Here is a 24,077-nt window from a genome sequence, read left to right on the forward strand (position 1 = left end):
GTACAGAAGATGATGGGATAGTAATTTGCACTCTCTTTACATAGGGAGACAAATGCTACCAGGCGAAACTAAGCCTAGAAATAAAATACTTTGTTCATCGGATTTACCTGATTGAACCTTCATGCTATTAACCCCCTCAGTCCCCCACCCCTTGACTACTTAAACCTTGGAAGGATTACTGAAGGCACAGCTCCCAGTGACCTGCTTCATTGCATGCCTGAATCAGAATAGGGAAGCATTTCAAGGCTGACAGACGGATCATGGAGTGTTCAGCCACAGCAAAGCAGCCCCCAAGGCACATGACAGACAATTATGGGGCCAATATCACATTTCGTAATCCTGGGGTACGTCCAAGGCTTTATGGCAGCAGGTCGAAGATGCGCAACAATGAGCACCCAGCAGCGGTGGGTCCAAAAAGCTCTCAGTGACCAATAACCTGAAAATAAACTCTATCTGCCTACTCAAAATACAAGAAACAAAACCAACAAAATTGATATGATGTCCCAATATACTCAAGAGTGTGTTTAAATTCCCTTTCTCTCTGACCTCAGACGATGATATATTCTGGCCATCCATGGTAAGAAGAGCCCACCATGCTCCCATGTGACTGTGGTCCATTACCAGCGGGGGTAGGCACACATTTGAACTTTTCCATTTTTCTAGGAACAAAGTCGGGATGCTTAGGAGCTGTAATAGTTTTTGTTCTGTATATAAAAAAGTAAGTGGGACTCTGAGCCACTGCACTCCAGGGAAGAATTAACAGAACTGGTATCATACAGATCAATTGGCCCTGTGCAAATGACACGATAATGAGGCCACGGAGTTTTTATGATTTTCTGTTACTGCTCCAGAAAATATGCTCCAGAAACCATTCAAACCCCCTAAAAGGAATATTAGTACAAAATGGGGTGTTTCAAACTCATTGCTGAAAGATGAATGTTCAAAAAGATCCCTGAGATACCAAGACTTCTATATAAATGTGTGACTGATTGAGGAAAACTCTGCCAGATGAAAAAGTATGGAGAAATTTGCTGATAGTCATATGCTTCTAACCCAAATGTCTGCATTCTCAGAGCTAGGCCTTCTCTTTTCCCTCCCCAGCAGAGGATATGTTGGAAAAAGTGCTAGTAATGGAAAAAAAAAAAAGGCTGTCAGAAGTAGAATTAAATAAAGAAACAGAAGAAAACAAACAAACACAATCACACACTGAAACAAAGAGTCAGCCCTAAGCAAGACTGTAACACTGTGACATTTGCTTTGGGGGTCTATAGCCTCTTGCCTCCCATTATCAAACATGACACTCAGGGTCTAACATCAATCCCATCGAGTCATTTAACCCTCTTTGTCCTGTCATCCCATCTCTCTCTCTGTCTCATAAATATTAGGTATGTATTCTAGGCTTTTTTGTCTTCTTCATGTAGTTTTTTAATAAAAAAAAGACATGTTTCTTCAACATCATGAGCAGACTATTACATTTAGCAATGAACAGCATGGGTGCCAAAAGAAAATCTACCTTAAAACCCGTTGTTGGAATGCTTTACACTTTCTACAGAACAGAAACTAAGATAACCTGTTATACAATTAGTCACAAATAAGGCCCTTGAGTTTTTGCCCATACACATGAGTATTGTCTAAAACGTGTCTTCTTTGTAGCAGCTGGGCCCTGCCACCACTGTGCTTGACAGAGTTCACTACTGCTGTAACCTGTAGCTTCCCTTTCACTTCTCTGGCTCCCTTCTCCAGCTGAGCTTTGTTTCCTGGCAGTAATTAAAACCTCCTACCACTGCCATAGCTACTGCTGCTTCTGGAACCACCATGGCCACTCTGGTTTCGTGGTTTGGCAAAGTATTGGCCTCCACCGCCACAGGGGCCAGGGCTTCTGCCTCCAAAATTTCCTCCCTGGATGGACCCCCAAATCTGAAGACTGGTTGTTGCAATTGTCAAAATCATTATAGCTTCTGCCACCTCCAGAGTTACTTCTATCATTACCAAATCTGTTATAGCCATCCCCATTGCCACCATATCCACCACCACCTTGACTGCCACCAAAGCCATCTCCCCCAGTGACGTTTCCTCCGCAACTTTAACCTCTTTGGCTGGATGAAGCACCAGTTATCTCTTGCTTAGCTAGAGCTCGCCTTACTTCACAATCGTGGCCAGTCCCAGTATGGCGTTCTTGAATGACCATCTTGTCCACAGAGTCATGGTCATCAGATGTCACAAAAGCAACGCCGTTCTTTTTGCCACCGCCTGGGTCAGTCATGATTTCAATCACTTCACTTTTCCCATACTGTCCACTGTAACTTCTTAGATGATGTTCTTCAGTGTCTTCTTCAACGCCATCCACAAAAATCTTTTTCACAGTTACGTGGGCACTGGCTCTTTGAGAATCTTCTCTTGAGACAGCCATCATTGGTTCCACAGCTCTTCACCAGACATTCAACTGACTGAGCTACCCAGACGTCCCAGACTTTTTATTTTAAAGTCAGATTTATTGAGGTAGCATCTTCTGGGGGATTTGTTTGTTTGTTTGTTTTCTAAGTAGGCCCTATACCCAGTGTGGAGCCCAGTGTGGAGCTGGAGCTCACCACTCTGAAATAAAGCCCTGAGCTGAGATCAAGAGTCGGATGCTTAACTGACTGAGCCACCCAGGTACCCTGAGGTACCTCAAGATATCATTTTCATACATACATTTCATACATTATTCACCATTTTTAATAGGCAGTTCTATGAGTTTTGAGAAATGCATACAGATGTGTGGCCACCAATACAATCAAAATGTAGAACTGTATCATGACCTTTCCCCCCAAATCCCCCTGTGTCCCTCCCTCCATCTCTACCCCCTGGCAACCACTAATCTGTCTTTTGTCCTTACAGTTTATCTTTTCTAGAATGTCGTATAAATGGAATCATGCAGTATGTGGTCTTTTGAGTATGACTTCTTTCACTCAGCAAATACATTTGAGATTCAGCCATGTGGCTGAGTGTTTCAGTAGTTCCTTCCTTTTCATTCCTGAGCAGTACTTAATTATACGACAATCTGTATGTCCATTCAGAGGTTAAAGGACATTTGGGTTGTTTCCAGTTTCTAACAATTATGAATAAGCCACTATCAACATCCACATACAGGGTTTTGTGTGAATCTCAGTTTTCATTTCTTTGGGGTTCAAACCCAGGAAGTGGATTTCTTGCTCGATGCTAAGTGTATGTTAAACTTCAGTTTTTTGTTTTTTGTTTTTCAAAAAAAGCCAAACCACTCTCCAGAGTATTTGTATGACTTCGCCTTCCCACCAGCAGTGTAGGATACGTCTAGGTGCTCCATATTGTCACCAGAACTTGGCATTGCGGGTTGTTGTGTTTTCTTTCAAGTCATTTCACTAGGTGACTGACACCGATTTTTGAAGCTGAGCAAACATGTTCATAGAATTCATTGCTATCTTCAGAAAAGACTTAAAACCAATCGTAAACATCTACTATTACATGAGAGCCACTTGGCTGCATACCAATCAGGCAGTTTATACTAACGATCCTGACTGGAGTTACTTTTACCCGAGCTGTACAATGTTGCTTAGTTGTCTATATCTCAAGCAGCATTCATGCCAATTTCCTTAGCACACTTGTTAAACACAAGAGTCCTGTGTCTTCCCTGCAGCGGTCCTACAGGGTATGTCTAAAGGGTAAGGATCCTCACTTCATTCCAGCGTCTCTGAAACACTCAACAGCCTACCTCTAATCACCTTGTTCAGGTGTGTTTTCAGTACCCAGAAAATGAAACATCCCTCCAGCGTCTACTTTCAAAAACATATCTATCAAAAACACTCTAAACTGGAGGAAAGGAGAAAAAATGTTTTGTTGCAGTAAACAAATTGTCACACTCGGGGGATTGATGGTTAATTCAATCACTCTCCTGCTCTGCCCTCGATCTGCACAGAGCCATACATTGCTGTTCTCCAGAAGTAACTACTGCTGATTTCTCTGATGTGGGCAGAAAACACACATAGTCAGAACCCGGTCTGCTCAGATTTGTCACACAAATTCCTCCCTGGCCTGTTGCTTCTCTGTGGATCTCCCTGCTAATGCTTTATTCATTTGCATCTGTCTGCCCCATCTGCTGGTTCTAATGGTGTGCTGTAAGCAATTAGACCCTCATGCATGTACCTCCTCCCATGCATTCCTTCTGTTCTTCCTCTCCCCCTCCCCCGGCCATTTCGATTTTTCTGCCTCAGCCCCAGAGGAATTCAGCAGACAACCCCAGCTGCATCTTTCCATTTTTCTGAAGTTTATTATTTATTTTAAATAGATAATACATGCACAAAAGATGAATCCAAAAGATACAAAAGGGCACAGAGGTAGAAGTCTCTTCCCTTCCTTTACCATTCCTCTGCTTCCATTGCTTAGAGGCAACTATGGTCACCAGTGTCTGGTGCCCTTTCAGAAAGAGATAATCTATACATAGGCAAACATACAATCTAGATACTTTTATTCTTTGTAGAAATAGCAACACAATGTAACACCTTTTTGCACCTTGCTTTTTTCATGTACGTGTGTGTGTGTGTGTGTATGTGTGTTGTAGAGCATTTCATCTCTCTATACTTGTATATACTACTGAGTGTACATTAGTAGATGTGCCTCTTTCCTTTAAAGAGTTGGTTGGTATGTAATATTGCATATGTACTATGATTCATCTTACCAAAATCCTTTTTAAAGTATGTAAAATAACGACTTAGCCCAACCAAGATAGACATTTATATCATGAAAAAAAAAAAATGAGCAGAGTTCGATGTCTCGGGGCTGGTATTGGTAGCTACAGTCTCAAAGACTTAAGATCTTTCTCTTTGTGTTCGAAGGTAGCTGCTGAAGCTCCAGCCTTCACGTCTGCATTCCCAGCCGGAGGAAAGATCTATGTGTTCCCCCTCAAGAAAGACACTTCCCAGCTCACAGAATCCCTTCAGTTATATCCATTTTCCAAAACCTAGTCACAAAGCTACACCTGGCTGCAAGGGAGGATGGGAAATGTAGTCACAATCTAGGGATGGTGTTGAAAACTTGGGGATCTATTAAGAAACAAGGAGGGAAGAGTGAGTATTGGGGTACAACGATATCCATTCTGTCCCAGGATTGTCAGCTCTTTCGCTCTTTCACTGCTAAACCAGAGATCTCTGTGAACATTCAGTTTCATGCTCTGTGAGATGGGTCACAGGTTGTATGCATTTCTATTTTCGTGAGTATTCCCAATTGCCATCCCTGACAAAGCAACAATTAATCCCTGCACTGACATATGAGTGTGACTATTTCCCCACACCCTCAATAGTCCTGAGTGTGCTTATATTTTTTTTTATTTTTATTTTTTGTCTTTTACCATCATAATAGCTAAAGTACAGTATCCAGGGTGCCTCAGTGGCTCATTCAGTTAAGTATCCAAGTCTTGATTTTGGCTCAGGTCATGATCTCACGGTTCATGGGATGGAGCCCCACTTTGAGCCCTGCTCTGACAGCACGAACCTGCTTGAGATTCCCTCTCTCTCCTTCTCTCTCTACCCCTCCCCAGCTCTTGCTCTGTCACTCTTTCTCTCGAAATAAATAAATAAACTTAAAAAATAAATAAAATAAAATAAAATAAAATACAGCTTCTCAAGGTGTCTTAATTGGATTTAATAGGAATTTCTCTTATTTTTAGTGCCAGTCAGTAGTTTTTCAAATGTCTAGAAACTATTTGTATTTCCTTATCTCCGAACTATTTCCATGATTTGCCCAGTAGATTGTATTATTTCCTTATTACTCTATAGAAATTCTTTATAAATTGGGGAAATCAGCATTTTCAGCAATATTATTTAAACATTTTCCCCCAACAGTTTTGGCTTGATTTGTTGTGCTTTTGTTCCCATGCAGATTTTTAAAATTCTTTCCTTTTTCTTTTAAAGAGAAGTTAGCCTCTGTTCCCTTGTTCCACAAGCAACGCTTGGCTGAGTTGGTTGCTGTCAAAAAGACAAGTCCCACATTCTCATGAGACTCCTCTGACTTCCCCTTTGCTTCAACCGTAGCAGGTGCAGCAGTGGCCACAAATTCAGATGCATCAGCCAGCAGGGCCTTGACTGAGAGGCATAGTCAGTCTCCACAGGCTAGAACCCACCTGTGCCCACCGACGACTGAATGGGGTATTGATGGGGGTGTCGGGTGGCTCAGTCGGTTAAGTGTCCAACTTTGGCTCAGGTCACGATCTTGTGGTTTGTGAGTTCGAGCCCTGCGTCAGGCTCTGTACTGACAGCTGGAAGCCTGGAGTCTGCCTTGGATTCTGTGTCTCCCTCTCTCTCTGCCCCTCCCCCACTTGTGTTCTGTGTCTCTCTTTCAAAAAATGAGTAAACATTAAAAATAATTTTTTTAATTAAAAAAAGAATGGGGTAGTGATGCAACATCTCTAGGCATGGGCTGGCGAAATGGGGCATGCCCTCCTGGAAGCGAGAATGCAGTGTCCTCTGTGATGTCAAGCACTTCCACGTTTGTAGACAATGGATGTTCAGCCAGAGGGATGGTGGGAGGGGGTGGGGGTGGTGGGGGGGGTGAGATATTCAAAGTGTTCGGTGCCTCGAGCCCCCCCCCCCCTTGTCTCCATTAGCCGTAGGTCACTCAGGATTTCAATGGTGATTTTTCTTTTTTTCTTTTTTTTAAATTTTGTTAATGTTTATTTACTTTTAAGAGAGACAGACAGACAGACAGAGACAAATAGGGGAGGGGCAGAGAGAGAGGGAGACACAGAATCCAAAGCAGGCTCCAGGCTCTGAGCTGTCAGCACAGAGCCCGACGCGGGCTCAAACCCACGGACCGTGAGATCATAACCTGAGCCGAAGTCGGACATTCAACCGACTGAGCCACCCAGGAGCCCCCAATGGTGATTGTTCTAATGTAGTTGCATGTATCCCTTTTAACAAATTGCTTCTGGGTATTGTGACTTTCTCAGAAGACATTCCCTGTACCAAAATTACAAAATAAATTCTTCCATAGTTTTCTTTTTCAGAGTAATAATAATCACAAAGGGGCTCCAACTTGATTTATTTTAACAAGACTTCTGGTTATCCTGGCCCCACTGACCCATCCATCTTCCCCCACTGATTTGGTAGCTTGGCTGCCTTTAAAGGGAAGCACCAAGCAGTTCTCCTTCACTTAAAATCAGTACATCTTAATTCCACTTTCTATTTGATATACCCTGCACTGCCATCAATATTATTCATTACCTTTCGGGGTTACAGATTGCAGTCGGATCCAATTTGCCAACGAGGAGGGCTAAGCACTGAGAGACGCAAACATTCAGACTGCTCTGCTCACAGGCTAGCTAGCAAACCATGTAATTCTAACCCGCAGAGACTTTTGGGAGGAGCTCAGGCTTTGGAGGCTGTTAAGGGCTCACTTGTGTCCTCTCCAAACTCATATGTTAAGGTCCTAACTGCCAGTACCTCAGAAAGTGACTGTAGTTAGAGACAGGGCCTTAAAAGAGGTAATTCTGTTAGGGTGGCTCAGTCAGTTGAGTGTCTGACTTGGGGTCAGGTCGTGATCTCAGGGTTCATCGGTTCATTGGTTTGAGTCCCACATTGGGCTTTGGGCTTTGCACTGACAGCACAGAGCCTGCTTCGGGTTCTCTGTCTCCCTCATGCTCTGCACCTCCCCTGCTGGCTCTCTTTCTCTCAAAAATAAACAGACATTAAAAAAATTAAAAAGAGGTAATTACATTAAAATGAGGTCATTAGGGTGGGCTCTAATCCAATGACTGGTGTCCTTATAAGACAAGGAAGTAGGAGGTAGATAGAGGGAAGATCTGGAGACACAGGGAGAAGACAGCCATCTACAAGCCGACGGGAGACACCTCTGTAGAAACCAACCCTGACAGCATTTTGATCTCAGACTTTTAGCCTTTAGAACTGTGAGAAAACAAATTTCTGTTGTTCCAGCCATTCAGTCTGGGGTACCTTGTTATGACAGTCCCAGCAAGCACATACAGGGGTGCACAGAGCAGGCTGAATCAACTTGGGGTCTTCGGTGCAAGTCTTAGAAGTTTACCCAGATCCATCAGGTCATGTTCCCCAGACTCTGGTGGAAATCTACAAATAGTGGTGGCTCAGTTGGTTAAGTGTCCAACCTCAGCTCCGGTCATGATCTCACTGTTGTGTTGGAGCCCCACTTTGGGCTCTGTGCTGACAGAGCCTGGAGCCTGCTTCAAATTCTGTGTTTCCCTCTCTCTGCCCTTCCACCGCCTGCATTCTGTCTGTCTGTCTCTCTCTCAAAAATAAACATTTTTTTAAAAAATTAAAAAAAGGAAAAGAAAAAGAAATCTGCTGACAGCAGCAGTACTGGGTGGGGTTCACAGAAGCTACAAGGTGTAGAAGGAGTAAAGGAAGCAGGAAGAAGAAATTGAACCATGATGTAATTTCAACAGAGGCCTCAAGTTGATCCTAAGGGGAGCTCTGGACCCGGGATGGCTTTTGGGCTTGTCCAGAATGAGGCAAGGACACTGGGCCTTTGTACCCCAGCAGACTGTCTCCTGGAAGAGGGTCTGAACTTGGGCAAGGAAGCTCTGGGTGGCTGAGGGCTAGGAGGGCCTCAGCTGTGAGCCATCAGTGTCCAGCACAGTGACAGCAGGGGAAGAAGCCCCCCAGGCCTAGTGGGGGCACACTCCCACACCCACCACACCTACCTACACAGAAGGGGATTTGTTAGGAGGATACGGGGGAAGCTCACAGCATGGAGGGACAGCCTGAAGGAACAACCCTCAGAAAGGACATGGCTCAGAGTAGCCGTGAGGTTTGGGAACTCAGAAACAAACGGGACGGTCTCTCTGGGCAACAACCATGGGGATGAATCAGCCCCCACTGTCATTATGCATCTTTTCCCTTCAGCATTCAGAGTCATCGGAGAGAGTCTATACTTAACCTGACTTGGATCACCTGCTTGCTCTTTGGACAGAGAAGAGCATGGCCTTTTGACATTTGCTAGAAGGCTGCATGACCTGGGAGAAAACTGGTTCCCCAAAAAAGGCCAACTGTGATGTCATCACCAGAAGAAGAAAACATGTCCATTGGGCCCGGGCCATTGGAGTTGGAACCTCAGTTTGGGGTGTTTGGGGGCAAATAGCTTGAACTCATAAAATTTGAAAGTGCTTCCTCTGTAAAAAAGAAATATTACCTCCCTCATAAGATTTTTCAGGCTTCAGTTGTATCTATAGCTATACCTATATCTATATCTCTGTACCTGTTTGTATGTATGTGCTTACATAAAAGAATTATGCATACATACATGTGTATACACACTGACATAATACATGTATGATGCCTATATAATATAGTTACCATTTATTTGAGTGTCTATAGCTCCTAGGTCCTCATCAACTATTTCCTATCATGTATCTGTGCATCTATTTGCTTTCCCACCTCTTCTTTGAGAGCAAGAGAAGCATTCAATATCCTAGTCCCCAAATTCTAGACCTGGAAACCCCCTTAGAGATGCTGCCTCTTTTTTTTTTTTTAAGTTTATTTATTTATTTTGAGAGAGAAAGAGGGAGAGAGAGAATCCCAAGCAGGCTCCACGCTGTCAGCACAGAGCCCAACTTGGGGCTCGATCCCACAGACCATGAGATCATGACCCTGAGCCAAAATTAAGAGTTGGACACAACTGACTGAGCCGCCCAGGTGCCCTTAGATACTGCCTCTTTGTACAGAAGGAACTGTGGCATTGCAAAGTTTTACCACTTCACATTCCTCATGTTGGGTGTGGGGGTGTGCTTGAATTTTAATTTAAAAAATAAGTCAAAGAGTCAGGAGGGGAACGAGAAAAGCAAAAGGAGAGTTTTTCTGATAGGTCATCTACTCACAGAGATACACACAAGCCTTCTCAGGGGGTTTCTCAACCCCAGGTGATGCAGGGAAGGGGCAGGAGGAGAGCAGGATAGCCAGGTATCAGGCACCAGTGACATTCCAGAGTGGAGAACACAGTTCCCCATTTCTTTCATTGCTGATTATAGAGAACAGCATTTATTGTGGACCACGTGGGACCAGGCCGACTGGAATGGAGGAGAGAGTGTGAGACAGAGGGCAAGGAGGGTGGGGGTTGGCATTTTCTCTCCTACAGCTATTTTCAAGAGGAGATCTAATTCCAGCAACAACGTTTCGACTTCACTCCCACCAAAAGGGATGGCTTCTGTGGAATGCCTCTCAGCTTGCAAATGTTGCCTTTCCGAGGTCACGCAAATAGCTAATACATCCATTTCCCTGAGATAAATGCCATCATGGAGGTCTTCTTGTCACTGTCAGGGGTTATGAGCGGTGTTGATGGAGTGGGGTAATGACATCGCAGGGTGATTGAAAGGGTTTGGGATGTGATTTCCTATTTGGTTCAGACAAAATAAAACCATTATCTGTGCTTCATCTTTTTTAAAGACATTGTTTCCCGAGCTCTTTGGCGCTTGAAGTCTGTTGCAGCACGGAGGAACAATATCAGCCTGTCACAATTATAGATCAGTTCATCACCACAGTCAGCCTCCAATCTCCTTGAACTCTTTTCAGGGGAAATGACTTTCCGGGGCCTACCTTATCCCCGGGTATTTTGCCTTTTGAAAAAGACGGTGCGGTGGTCATACATTCTCTGGAGAGAGCCCTCGGGCAGCACGGGACCAGGCACACTGGGAGTCTGCAGGTAGCCATCTAGGAGAGATGGAGACCCCTCAGCCCTTCAGTCACTCTTGGTGAGCAAGAATGAGACACTCAGACACATGGACGTGATGGGGGCAAGCGGTTGCTTATGCAGGTTAAGGATACACTTGATGTTGAAGGACATAGGGTTCCCTGGTACATTTCTTATCTGTCTCTGAAACATGCCCAGCTCAGTGGGCTCATGTGGCCAGGCCGCAGCAAGACTATCAGAAGGGCTATCAGTACTCTTGCCCGCACACTTTTACCTCTGGCCAACCTAGGAAGCCATGCCATTGATGTCCTGGCCCCTGACACTGCTTTATCCAACACCAGCCCGTCACCAGACCTTCTGTCGAAGTTCCAGGTATCAGATGGCAATCTCTACACTGCAAAGAGTTTTTCCATCTTGAGGGCCCTCCAAGCAGCAGGCTTCAACCCAGCCCTGTACACCTCCACACAAGGAGTAGAAGGTCCCGTGGCCTGTTACTTCCCCCAGAATCAAAATATCCCCAATTCATCTCCATAGGTGGGTGCAGCACATGTATCCAGCTGTCAACCAATCTGTTAGGGTATTTTGAGGGGGCGTCCAGGTGGCTCAGTCAGTTAAGTATCCGACTCTTGATTTCATCTCAGGTCATGATCTCACGGTTCATGAGTTCAAGCCCCTCGTCAGGCTCTGCACTGACAGCACAGAGCCTGCTTGGGATTCTTTCTCTCCCTCTCTCTCTGCCCCCATGCATGCATGCTCGCTCTCTCTCTCTCTCTCTCTCTCTCTCTCAAAATAAATAAATAAACATTTAAAAACAATTTTAAGATTTTATTTTTAAATAATCGCTACACCCAACATGGGGCTCAAACTCACGACCCCAAGATCAATTGTCACATGTTCCACTACCGAGCCAGCCAGGCATCCCTACCATTTTAAACATTTTAAAACCTACATTTCTGTGGTATTAAGTACATTCACTTTATTGTGCAGCCGTCCCCACCATCCATCTCCAGAACTTTTTCATCTTCCCAAACTGAAATTCTATGTCCATGGACTATAACTCCCTATTCCTCCCTTCCCCCAGCCCTTGGTAACAACCATTCTACTTTTTGTATCTGTGAACTTGACAACTCTAGGAACCTCATAGAAGTGGAATCATACAGTATTTGTCCTTTTGTGACCAGATTATTTCAATGTGGGTGTATAAATATCTATTCAAATTCCAGCCTTTAATTCTTTTGGTATTTTGGTATGTACCCCAAAGTGGGATTGCTGGGTCAAATGGTATTCCAGATTTAATTTTTTTAAGAACTTCAATACTGTTTTCCACAAAGGTTACACCATTTACATTGTACAATTTTACAATGCACAAGGGTTCCAACTTCTCTAGATCCTTGCCAACATTTGTTCTTTCTTGGTTTTTTTTGACAATTGTCACCCTAATAGTTGTCCTATTGATGTTTTTAAATGTAGTGATCACAGTTCGTTTAGAAAGTTGCTTCAGGATAAAGGGAAGAGAAGGTAAATGGAAAGAAAACCAATGAGAAGAGGTCAATGAGTATGGAACCAAGAAACTAGTGAGTTAAAGAGGGAGTTGCGTGTGTGTGTGTGTGTGTGTGTGTGTGCGTGTGTGCGTGTGTTGGGTGCTGTGTATATATGTTTTACAAGATACCAGCCACCACCATCGATCTTGTTGCTGGTGACTGGACTTCTTTTAGATCTACGAAGATGGACACTCCAATCTCTCATATGTTTAAAATTTTTCGTATATATTCTCAACTTACAACAAACTTAGACCATTGTCATCATTTTAATCTATTAGCTCCCCAAATATATTCATTAGTAATAATATCAATAAAAAATAGACAAATAGATGGCCACCTGGGAGGATATACTTGTACTATCTGAAAGGGATTAGGGTCAGTGTTTAAAACATACAAATAACTCCTGTAAATTAATAGGGAAAATGAAGAAACCAAAGAGAAAAGTGGGTAGAGAATATAGATAAGCAGTTTGCAGATAGAAAATGAAAAATGAAAAGAAGTACATGAAAAATCCTCAGTCTCACTAAAAATCAGAGAAGTTACAATCAAAACAACGAACCCACCTTGCACTCCTTAGGATAGCAACTTAAAAAGATTAAAAAAAAAAAAAAAACAAACCACAAGTGTTTGTGAGCAGACCAAGAACTTCCCACTCATACTGCCATTGGAAATGTCAACTCAGTCATTCTGAAAAATAAACTGATGTTGTTTCACTGTGTTAAACATGTTGAAGCCAAAGGAGGCAAAATCCCTTACTTGAATACCTTGGGCAGGCATGTAAGAAAATGTGAATGAAGACCTTCATCATAGCATTGTCTGTGGTACTGGGGGTGGGGAATGGCAGTTTGGGGTCCACCACAATGGGGCAAGATCAACAACAGGAGCGGAGTGCAATGAAGCAGTCAGAAGCAACAGATTGAAGGTGCGTTCAACGCCAACCTGGAACGAAACATCGAGACAAAAAAATCAGGAAACAGACGTCATAGCACCTTTAATACCATTTACATACACTAAAAGCTCAGACACAAAACAGTAAGAATTTTTAAAGAATACATGCGTGCTGGGAATGCCTATCAGCACACTAGGATGGGTGCTTAGGAGGGGGAAGGAGAATGGATATGAGAATTAGGAATAAAGAGGGAAAAAAAAAAAACAAAAGAGGAGACTTGTAGTAGACTGCTGATCATAGAATGTTGAAGATGATAAGGAAAAATTAATATGGTATCTCAGGTCTCCTTAGCTGGGACCAAACATAAAATAAAAAAAGGGACAAAAAAGCAAAAGAAGGTCCAGTGATCAACACCTGAGCTGACCGTTTTGCCTTACGTCGTGGTATCTATATGTATATGTCTATATAGAACTATATATATGTTTGTATATGTCTATATAGAACTGTTCCAGCAGTTCTGCATAATAAACATGAGACCTTTCCTCCCACTTAATAGTGAGGGGTCGGATGTTTTCCCCCTAAGATCAGGAACAAGACAAGTCTGCTGTCACTACTTTAGTCAACATAGTACTGGAGGTTCTAGCCAGGGCAGTTAGGGAAAAAAGAGAGGGGATGGAATGAGATAAAGAAGAAAAAAAGAAATACAAGGTAGTCAGGCTAGAAAATAATTATTAAACTATCTCTATTTCCAGAGGAAATGATCTTAGGTACAGAAAATCAAGTTGAGCAGGATTGCAGGATAAAAGATTAATGACAAAAACCAATTGTGTGTCAAGCACACTAGCAGGGAAGAATCCAGGAATGAATTTGAGAAATTTACACTAGCATCAAAGAGAATAAAATACTTAGGAATAAATGTATAGAAAGACATGCTATTGTTAAGATGGCAATACTCTCCAAGTTAACCTTCAAATTCAACACGATCCCTATCAAAATCCCAGCTGACTTTCTTGCAGATGCAGCCCAAGGGATGTTAGACCTCATATGAAAATTCAAAGGACCCACAATAGCCAAAACAATCTTGAAAAAAGAGATACAAAAGAGAAGATTCATACTCTCCCATTTAAAAACTTACTGCAAAGCTACAATAATTAAGTCAAGGTGCTACCAGATAAGGATAGGCATTTAATCAACAGAATATGAGAATCTAGAAATAAGCCTTTATATTTATAGTCAATTGATTTTTGACAAGAGTGCCAAGATAATTTAGTTGGGGAAAGAACAGGCTTTTCACCAAATGGCACTGGGACAGCTGGATATCCACATTCAAAAGAATGAAGTTGGACTCCTTCCTTACTCCGCGCGCAAAAATTAACTCAAAATGAATCTTAGACCTAAATGTTAGGGCTAAAAATTATAAGATTCTTAGAAGGGATGCCTAGGTGTCTCAGTCACTTGAGCATCTGACTCGATTTTGGCTCAGGTCATGATCCAAGGGTCGTGGGATAGAACCCCGTGTTGAGCCCCATGTTGAGCCCCACATCTGGCTCCATGGAGCCTTCCTCTCTTGTTCACATTCTCTCTCTTAAAAAAAAAAAAAAGATTCTTAAAAGAAAACATAGGAAGAAATCTTGTGACCTTGGGTTAAGCAATAGTTTTTTAAATATGATACCAAAAACAAAAGTGCCAAAGTAAAAAATGGATATCAAAATGGTTTTATCAAAATCAAAAATGTTTAGAGGCACCTAGGTGGCTCAGTCAGTTGAGTGTCCAACTTCAGCTCAGGTCACGATCTCCTGGTTCATGAGTTTGAGCCCCACATCGGGCTCACTGCTGTCAGCCTGTTCCCCTGTCTCTGTCCCTCCCCGCCTTGTGCTCTCCTAAAAATAAATGTTAAAAAAAAAAAAACCAGTTTCTTTTAAAAAAATAAAAAGTGTTTATTCTTCAAAGGAAACCAATAAGAAAATGAAAAGACAACCCACACAAGGGGGGAAAATATTTTCAAGTATTTCTGAATCATATGTTTGTAAAGGGAATCAAACAACAAATTCAGCAATAAAAGACAACCTAATTAAAAAATGGACAAAGGTCTGAATAGTGATTTCCCTAACAAACATATACAAATGTCCAGTAAAGACATGAGAAGGTACTCAGCATTAGTAGTCACCAGAAAAATGAAAATCAAAACCACAATGAGATAGTACTTCACATCCACTGGAATTATTATAATCAAAAAAGACTAAAAATAACAAATGTGTCAGCAAAGATGTGAAAAAACTGAGACCCTCCGATGGTGAGAATGTTGAATTGTCTAGCCACTCTGGAAAACTGTTTGGCAGTTCTTTAAAATGTTACATGTAGAGTTACCATATGACCCAGCAATTCTACTCCCAGTTATAAATTCAAGAGAGAAGAAAATATATGTTCAGCCAAACATATATACATAAGCATCCCTATCAGCATTATTCATTATAGCCCCCAAAATGGAAACCACTCAAATGTCCATAAATAATGGAAGGATAAACAAAATGTGGTATGTCCATACAATACTACTCAGCAATAAAGAGAAATATGATACTAATACATGCTACAATCTGGATGAACCTTTAAAATATTATGCTAAGGAAAAGAAGCCAGTCACAAAAGATCATATATATGAGCCCATTTATAACAAAGGCCCTGAATAGCCAAATCTATAGACCCAGAAGGTAGTTTCGTGGTTGTCAGGGGCTTGGGGACAGGTACAGTGGGGAGGGACTTATGGGTACAAAGCTGTTTCGTGGTGAGTGATGAAAACATTCTAAAATTAGGTGGTGGTTAAGGTTGCACAACTCTGTGAATATACTAAAAACCATCAAACTGTGGGGCACCTGGGTGTCTCAGTCAGTTGAGCATCCGACTCTCGATTTCAGCTTGTGATCCCTGAGTTGTGGGATGGAGCCCCACATAGAGCTCTGCACTGAGCATGGAGCCTGCTTGAAATTCTCTCTCTCTCTCTCTCTCTCTCTGCCCCTCTCCTGCCCCACCCCCCCCTCTCTAAAATAAGAAAAAAAAAATCAAAATAAATAACAGGGTACCAAGATGGCTCAGTTGATTAAGCATCCAACTTTGGCTCAGGTCATGATCTCACAGTCCATGAGTTCAAGCCCCACATCAGGCTCTGCCCTGGCAGTGCAGAGACTTCTTGGTATTCTTTCTCTCTCCCTCTCTCTTTGCCCCTCCCCCACTATCTCTCTCTCATAATAAATAAATAAACTTAAATAAATAAATACCATCAAATTGTACATATGAAATAGCTAAGTAGTACTATATATGAATGTCTCGATAATATCACTTTAAAGAAACCGAAGATTTACTTATTTATTTTTTTAACATCACTATATGCGTCTCTATACTGAAAGTCAGCATTGGATGGGAAAAGAACTAATTTAGTGCTTTTCAAGAAGAATGCCAAATACCTTGCTTTAAATGATCAATCACTTGGGGGTGAAGTAACATGCACAGTAAATATGGAAATAAGCGTTTTTCTCCTTCTGTTGCACAGCGTGAACACACTGACTGCTCTGAAAAAGAAAAGTTGCAATACTGTTTGGCCAAAATATAATAGTTACATTTAACAACACCAGGAAAAAAATTTCAGAGCACTGGAACTGGAGACAAACTACCTTTCTAGATTTGATACTATTCGCCTTTAAGAGGGAATAGTGTACCAGAAGGGAAACAAGAAAGGGGACTGTTTTATCTGTGACTTTGAGAAAGAGTTGTGAACAGGAAGGGTTGGGAATGAATGGCAGCAGGAACCCATCATCCCACTACACACTGTCAACTTAGCTGCAGGACATCTAGAAAGACTGGATCCATTATCCTCCGTAGACCTTGATCATCCTCCCCAAGAAATCCTGCCATTTCTTTGTTGTGCCTCACATAGCACACGAGATGGCTCAAGTCCAAATCTTCAGTGTCATTCATTTGCATCGGCCATTTTCACCAGTTAATATCAATGCAGGTCGCCATGTTTATCAGGCTAATGTTGAGAGCAACTCTAGAGCACATTCCAAAATCAACATACTGGCCTTTACAGACAATTTCCCTTTCTAGTGGTGATATGTTTGTTCAACTTGGCTAAGTTAAATAAACAGGCACTTCAGGAGACAGAACTGTATATTTTATTTTTTTTAATGTTCTTCCAAACCCAAGAAGCTTAAAACGAGGTCCATCAGTCTATAAGTACTTAATACATTGGAAAGAAACGGTCCAGGATACCCTGCAATGATAGACTACCAAAACCACAGAAATGAATGATAGAACACACTTCTCAGAGGCACACTAACCATGCTTATTGGGATGCTGCAGCCCCAAGAACCTTACACTTACAAGACAAGCATTTGTTTACAGTTCAACATGGTAGGTAGGCAACATTGTGTGTGGAATAAAAGAGCCCCAAGTGATGGAACTCAGTGTTGTTTACAAAATCAGTCGTTAGGTTTCTTTTTCTCAATCTGAGAAATTTCTTATTTTAATGTTTGGCATCTTGTTATCTGCCTGAGAAGTCTCCGGGCTAATCATAAATTTGGACAAAGCCAGATTTTATTCAGCCTGTCTACCTTTGTGCTTTTGTGACCCTAGCAGGCTGCCTGGATTGAAGATTCAGAAGTATCTTAGAATATCATGGTAGACACAGGTAAAATAAACTACATGAAAAATGCCTCCATTTCTACAGTAATTTAAAAAATGTCAGATAGTCAGGAAAAATTCCCAGTTTCATTTTGCAATCTGAGAGTGGCACACTGTGCATATAAGCAGTGCTGAAATACACAGATAATTGTCTGATTAGTTTGATAACTGTATGGACAGTCAAATCAGATAACTTAAGCCAAAGCAAAACAGAAACATTTTTAAATTTCTTATCTGGGAAACAATGGAGCTTGAATGGACTCCAGATGTATGGCATAGTCAGTTCTCCACGTGTGTAATATTCTAGAGATTCCAGTTACCCAGAGATGGTCACATGCTTCAGCACAGCAGTGACGCCAAGGTCTCCCTCTCTGTGCCTCTGCAGTCTTTTCCTTTCCTTGCACCCTGACCCATGAGCAGATGTGGGAAGATGAAGAAGGAGACAACCCATCAGAAACCAAATCATGGATGTACTGCAGCCAAAACAATGCCAAGATGACACCAAGAGATGATGAGACACAGAAGACTGGGCTTAAGGTTTGATTTGGCCAGGTTAGCTGACCAGTGAAGATGGGCAGTTCATGATTTCTAATTTTATTCAAAAGAAATCAAGAATTGGGAAAGCTGGGCGGCTCAGTCAGTTGAGCATCCAACTCTTGATTTTGGCTCAGGTCATGATCTCGCAGTTAGTGAGACTGAGCGCCATGTCGGGCTCTCTGCTGACAGCGGGGAACCTGCTTGCGATTCTTTCTCTCCCTCTTTCTCTGCCCCTCCCCCACGATCTCTCTCTCTCTGTCTCTCTCTCTCAAATAAATAAACTTAAAAAAAAATCAAGAATTGCCATGCAATGTTGATTTAATTCATTCTTCACCGAATCCATAAACATTGAGAATTACTTGAGCCATGACCCTAGCTTTCTTAGTCCTGCTTATTTACTAAGGGGAGATAAGTAAAGAAATTCCACAACTTGGGGGAGGTGCTAAGGTAACAGGACGTTACAGAAATCAGACACTTTCAGCCCATCCATGGGCTTTATTCCCATCTACCACATGGGGAGCTTGATTTGGCTGGAGGAAAGAAGAGCATTTAATTTCTACCACATTAAGGAGTAGGGATGGATTGTTGGCCATGCTTGTTCACAGCCCCTTAGATGCACTGCAAAAGAAAAACGTGCACTAGGCTTCTGATTTGTTGAGTGTTTTCCAGGGTTTGTTTGATGGCAAGGGGAGAACGATCCAATGCATCTTAGACCAGCCTCCGGAGATTCAACTTCCCATTCCAATAAATACTATTCACAGAGGTGAAACAAGTGCAGGTTGATTCCCTAAGTCCTACTGCTAATGAGTGCTGAGATGGGTATCTCAGACTCAGTGAATGCAGGAACGTGGTAAGACTAAGTCTGACGCATGGTTCTCAAGTCCTGGGGGAGGCCCTTGGAAGCCCCAAGGAAAACAGAGGAGGGGAGCAGCTAAGTAAGTGTGCTTCCGGGGTCCATGTCAAGGTGTACCTGTGAACCTCCCTCCATATCCACCTGAGTTAAGTGTACAAGGGAGCACCCAGACCATGGAAGGGACTTTTACAGGATGAGCCCCTCAGCCTCACAGTGAACGGAGATGGTCTTCTTTTCCATGTATGACTCAGTCTACTCTTCAGGTTCTTTTTCATTTTACTGGTATAATTGACACAAAGCATTGTGCTAGTTTTAGGTATACAACGCAATGATTTGAGATACAGCAAAATGATGAACTCAATGAGTTTAGTTAATATCCGTCACCGTGCAGCTACAAAATTTGTTTCTTGTGATGGGAACACACAAGCTTAGCAGTTTGCGATTATGTAACACGGGACACAGAATCGTTAACTATAGTCACCATGCTCTACATCACATCCCCAGGACTTACTTCTCTTCTAACTGGAAACTTGTACCTTTTGACCAAGTTTACCCATTTCACCCACCCATCCTTACCCCCTGCCTCACTGTATCTGTAAGTTCGATTTTGTTTTGTTTTATTTTCATTTCTGTTTTTATTTTAGATTCCACATACAAGTGAGATCATACAGTATTGACTTTCTCTGACTGACTACAGTAAGCATAATGCCCTTAAGATCCATTCCACATGGACCATATGTAGATGTATGTACATCACATCTTTTTTATCCATTAACCTGTCAGTGGATACAGGCTTTCCCCACGTCTTGACTAGTGCAAATAATAGTGCAGTGAACATGGGGATGCCAATATCTTTTCAAGATAGTGATTTTGATTCCTTTAAGTCCTTTTTTAAAACACAGCTTTTTAAAAAAATTGCTTGGAATTGTACTACAGTTATGCAAGATTTCAAAACTGGAGAAATAAAGAATGAAGTGTGCTTGTGACTTCCCTGTGATTTCTATGCAACTTCCTCTGAATCTATAATTATTTCAAAATGAAAAGTTCTTAAAAGGTTTGTTGGTGCATTAGGCATAAGGTAACATAAGAATAAGAATAAGAATAAGAATAAGAATAAGAATAAGAATAAGAATAAAACAATAACAATGAGAATAGAATCTCTCTTCACTGAAAAACATAAGTCCTGGGCGTGCCTAGGTAGCTCACTTGGTTGAGCATCCAACTCGATTTTGGCTCAGGTCATGATCTCTCAGTTCATGGGTTCAAGCCCCGCATCAGGCTCTATGCCACCAGCACAGAGCCTGCTTGGGATTCTCTCTCTGCCCCTCCCCCACTCACACTCACTCTCTCAAAATAAATAAATTAAAAAGTAAAAATAAAATGAAAGGGCACCTGGGTTGCTCAGTCGGTTAAGTGTCCAACTTCGGCTCAGGTCATGATCTCATGGTTTGTGAGTTCCAGCCCCACGTTGGGCTCTGTGCTGACAGCTCAGAGCCTAGAGCCTGCTTCGGATCCTGGGTCTCCCTCTCTCTCTGCCCCTCCCCCACTCATGTTTTCTCTATCTCTCATAAATAAATAAACTTAAAAAAAAAATAAGTCCTACATGCATATCTATCTGGGATGTGTTTTGCTTAGGTAACATTTTTGGGTTATTTATTTATTTATTTATTTATTTAATTTTAGAAAGAGAGAGACAGAAAGCATATGCATGCAAGTGGGGGGATGGAGCAGAGAGAGAGGGAGAGAGAGAATATTAAGCAGGCTCTGAGCAGAGCATGACACAGCTTGATCCCACCACCCTGGTATAACGACCTAAGCCGAAAGCAAGAGTCGGTCGCTCAGCCAACTGAGCCACCCAGGAGCCCCGGTAACATTTTTTATACAATTATCATACAGCCATTCATTTACTTACTGAATTCCTTCATTCACTGAATATTAACTGAGCACCTACTATATGCTAGAGCATTGCTGTAGGTGCTGGGCCTAGACTGCCAAGTGAGGGGCTCAGTCGGTTAAACATTGGACTCTTGGTCTCAGCTAGGGTCTTGATCTCAGGGTCATGAGTTCAAGCTCCACGTTGGGCTCCAGGCTGGGTGTGAAGCTTACTTTAAAAAAAAAAAAAAAAGAATGCTGAGTGAAAACAAGATTTGTCCTCATGATTCTTACAGTTTAGTAGGGAAGACACCCATTGAAAAGAAATCTCAAAAGAAAAGCATAATTGTCATTGTGATAAACACTCTCTAGGAAAGGTACGTCGTGGTGAGACCATAAAAGCTTCATCTGGAATTCCAACAAGGACTAACTGAGATACCATATGTGAAGTACTTTTAAAACCATTAAGTTCTTCACAAGTGTTAACGATCATTAATATTTGGTGCCAACTTAGAAGTCAGTTTTGTTTTTTAATTCAGTCCTTCACGAAGTGCCCCCACCACTAGCAGCTTCTCATAGTTTCACCGCTCTCCTCAGCGGGACGTGCTTTCCCTACCCGACCGACCCCCCTGAAAATGTTAGCTTCCACCTGCCACCCACCCAGGCACGTACAAGCTGCCGCCAACCGCACAGCCTGAACCATGTGCTGCACAGAAGTGCAACCTGGCCCAGGCCCCTGAAACACTGGCCTCGGATTCTCTGAGCAGCTGGCTTCTTCAGATTACCTCAGGGCAGTCAGAGGCTGGCCTCTTTGGAGGGCCTGCTAGCATGGTGTTGGGGAAGATCCAAGCACTTTTGAGGAATCGCCAAGTTCAATTTCAAAGAGTGTCATATCTGCTGACACCAGTATCTATTCCCAAAGAAGAAATATGACCTACTTTCCCGTTACAGAAATCTCTCGGGACCTTCGGTGTGGCCAGAGCAATTCACGTTTCCAGCACAGAAATGATTCTCAGCATCTGAGCTGAGGAGCACGGGGTGAATGGGTGGCTTCTCATGCAGGGACTCAGATTTTGAGGAATGAGGGGACAAGGAATGTCAGTGGAGAAGAACATGTCTCAAAGGGGACTACGGGAGCCATACTACCACCCGACAAGAGCCATAGGATTGAAGCCTCTTGGGGTTAAACAGGATGTTCCCAAGACGCAATCACCTCACCTTGTGAGCCGCTTCATATTGGGGGTGGGAGAAGCTGAAGAGGAATCTGAAATTAATGTCACCAATAGGAATGAGAGAACAAGAGAGAAACAGGAGATGGGGGGAGGGGATGAATTTGGTCCTACTGAGTTGGAAGGGCCAGACCCCATCAGGCAAGGTGTCCTGAAGACAGTTGGCGATTGATGTCTTCCACCTCAACAAGGGACTCAGATGAGAGGCTGTCCAAATAGAAGAGGCTGTTGAAGCGTTAGAACAGTCAGCTTGCTCAGGGAGAACAAGGGACCAGTTGGTGCAATCGGATTCTAACCCTGTTACTCTCCAAGCTCACCTCTTGCGGTACTTTGAGCTGTTACCACATTCTTGCTCCCTACAGATCCTGTACACCTCTGCCTTCCACAGGAGCCATTTCTCTACTGCGTTTGGTGAGGAAAGACAAAAGCAGATGGCCAGATGGGGCGGCTGGGTGGCTCTGTCAGTTAAGGGTCCGACTTCGGCTCAGGTCATGATCTCACAGTTCGTGGGTTCGAGCCCCGCCTCAGGCTCTGTGCTGACAGCTCAGAGCATGGATCCTGCTTCAGATTCTGTGTCCCCGCCTCTCTCTGCCCCTCTCTCACTTGTGCTCTGTTTCTCTCTCAAAAATAAATAAACATTAAAAAAATAAAATTAAAAAAAAAAAAAAAAAGCAGATGGCCAGGGACTCACGCTGCCATGTGGCTGACCTAGGACAAGGTATTGAACTACCTTGCCTCAGCCCCTCATCTGGAAATGGGGAGAATGGCAGTTCCTGCCTCACAGTGTTGTTGGGGATATTCAAGCTTTAACACAGTATCTGCTAGAGCTCAACAAGTAGCTGTCATTGGGGTGCGTGGCTGGCTCAGTTGGTAGAGTAGGCAGCTCCTGACTTTGAGGTTGTGAATTCAAGTCCCAGGTTGGGTATAGAGATTACTTAAAAATAAAATCTTTAAAAAAAGACAAAAACAAGTAGCTGCTATTAATAGCTGGAAAGGTACAAGAGACAATATGTGCACGGAAAAGGTGGTCATCTATTTTTATACCACTATTACATAAAAGTAGCAGTTCGGTTTAGATTTTAACCAGTCTAACCCAATAGACCAACAAAATTCGTGACACTCAAAATTCAAAAATGCATGTTGAACATTTGTGCATATCCACATATGTATGCAAGCATACAAGAGTGTGCACATACACACACATGCACATACATATGTACGTGTACATATGCCTTAGTTCTTCAGGATATATTACCATACCTGTTTTTCTTCAGGGTACTTGTTGCAACTACAGTTTTGCATTTAGTGTGGTTATTTGAAGTCTGTCTTCCCGTTAGATTGCAAACATCATGAGGGCGTGGATTTATGCGGCACCATAGACCCACTGTCTAACGCTAATGATGGCATGTAATAGGAGATTCATGATGACTTCGTGGACGAACTGATGGATGGAAAGAGGTTGGTAATGAGTGGAAGGATGTCATCCAAATGTTAGCTACAATAAAAGCCTTCCCTAGACAAATATTATCCCAGCATAGAATAACTTGGATTTATTTACTTATCCAATTCACCATAGACTCTTAAATTGAATTTTTTTATTGTAAAAACTTGGAGAATAGGGGCATCTGGATGGCTCAGTCAGTTGAGTGTCCGGCTTTGGCTCAGGTCATGATCTCACGGTTTGTGAGTTCAAGCCCCACATCAGGCTGTCTGCTGTCAGCACAGAGCCCACTTCAGATCTTCTGTCTCCCTCTCTCTGTGCCTCTCCCACGTGTGCACACACACACAATCTCTCTCTCTCTCTCTCAAAATTAAAT

The 24,077-nt window shown here is 42.6% G+C and overlaps 1 pseudogene; it reads right to left on the bottom strand.

Moving 5' to 3' along the window:
- Positions 1–1,753: 1,753 nt before the first annotated feature.
- Positions 1,754–3,343, bottom strand: LOC109274632 (heterogeneous nuclear ribonucleoprotein A1-like; annotated as a pseudogene).
- Between the last annotated feature and the right edge of the window lie 20,734 nt (positions 3,344–24,077).

Source organism: Panthera pardus, unplaced genomic scaffold (assembly GCF_024362965.1).
Source record: "Panthera pardus isolate Hobbes unplaced genomic scaffold, ASM2436296v1 HiC_scaffold_25, whole genome shotgun sequence".
In the NCBI taxonomy this organism is placed as follows: domain Eukaryota; kingdom Metazoa; phylum Chordata; class Mammalia; order Carnivora; family Felidae; genus Panthera; species Panthera pardus.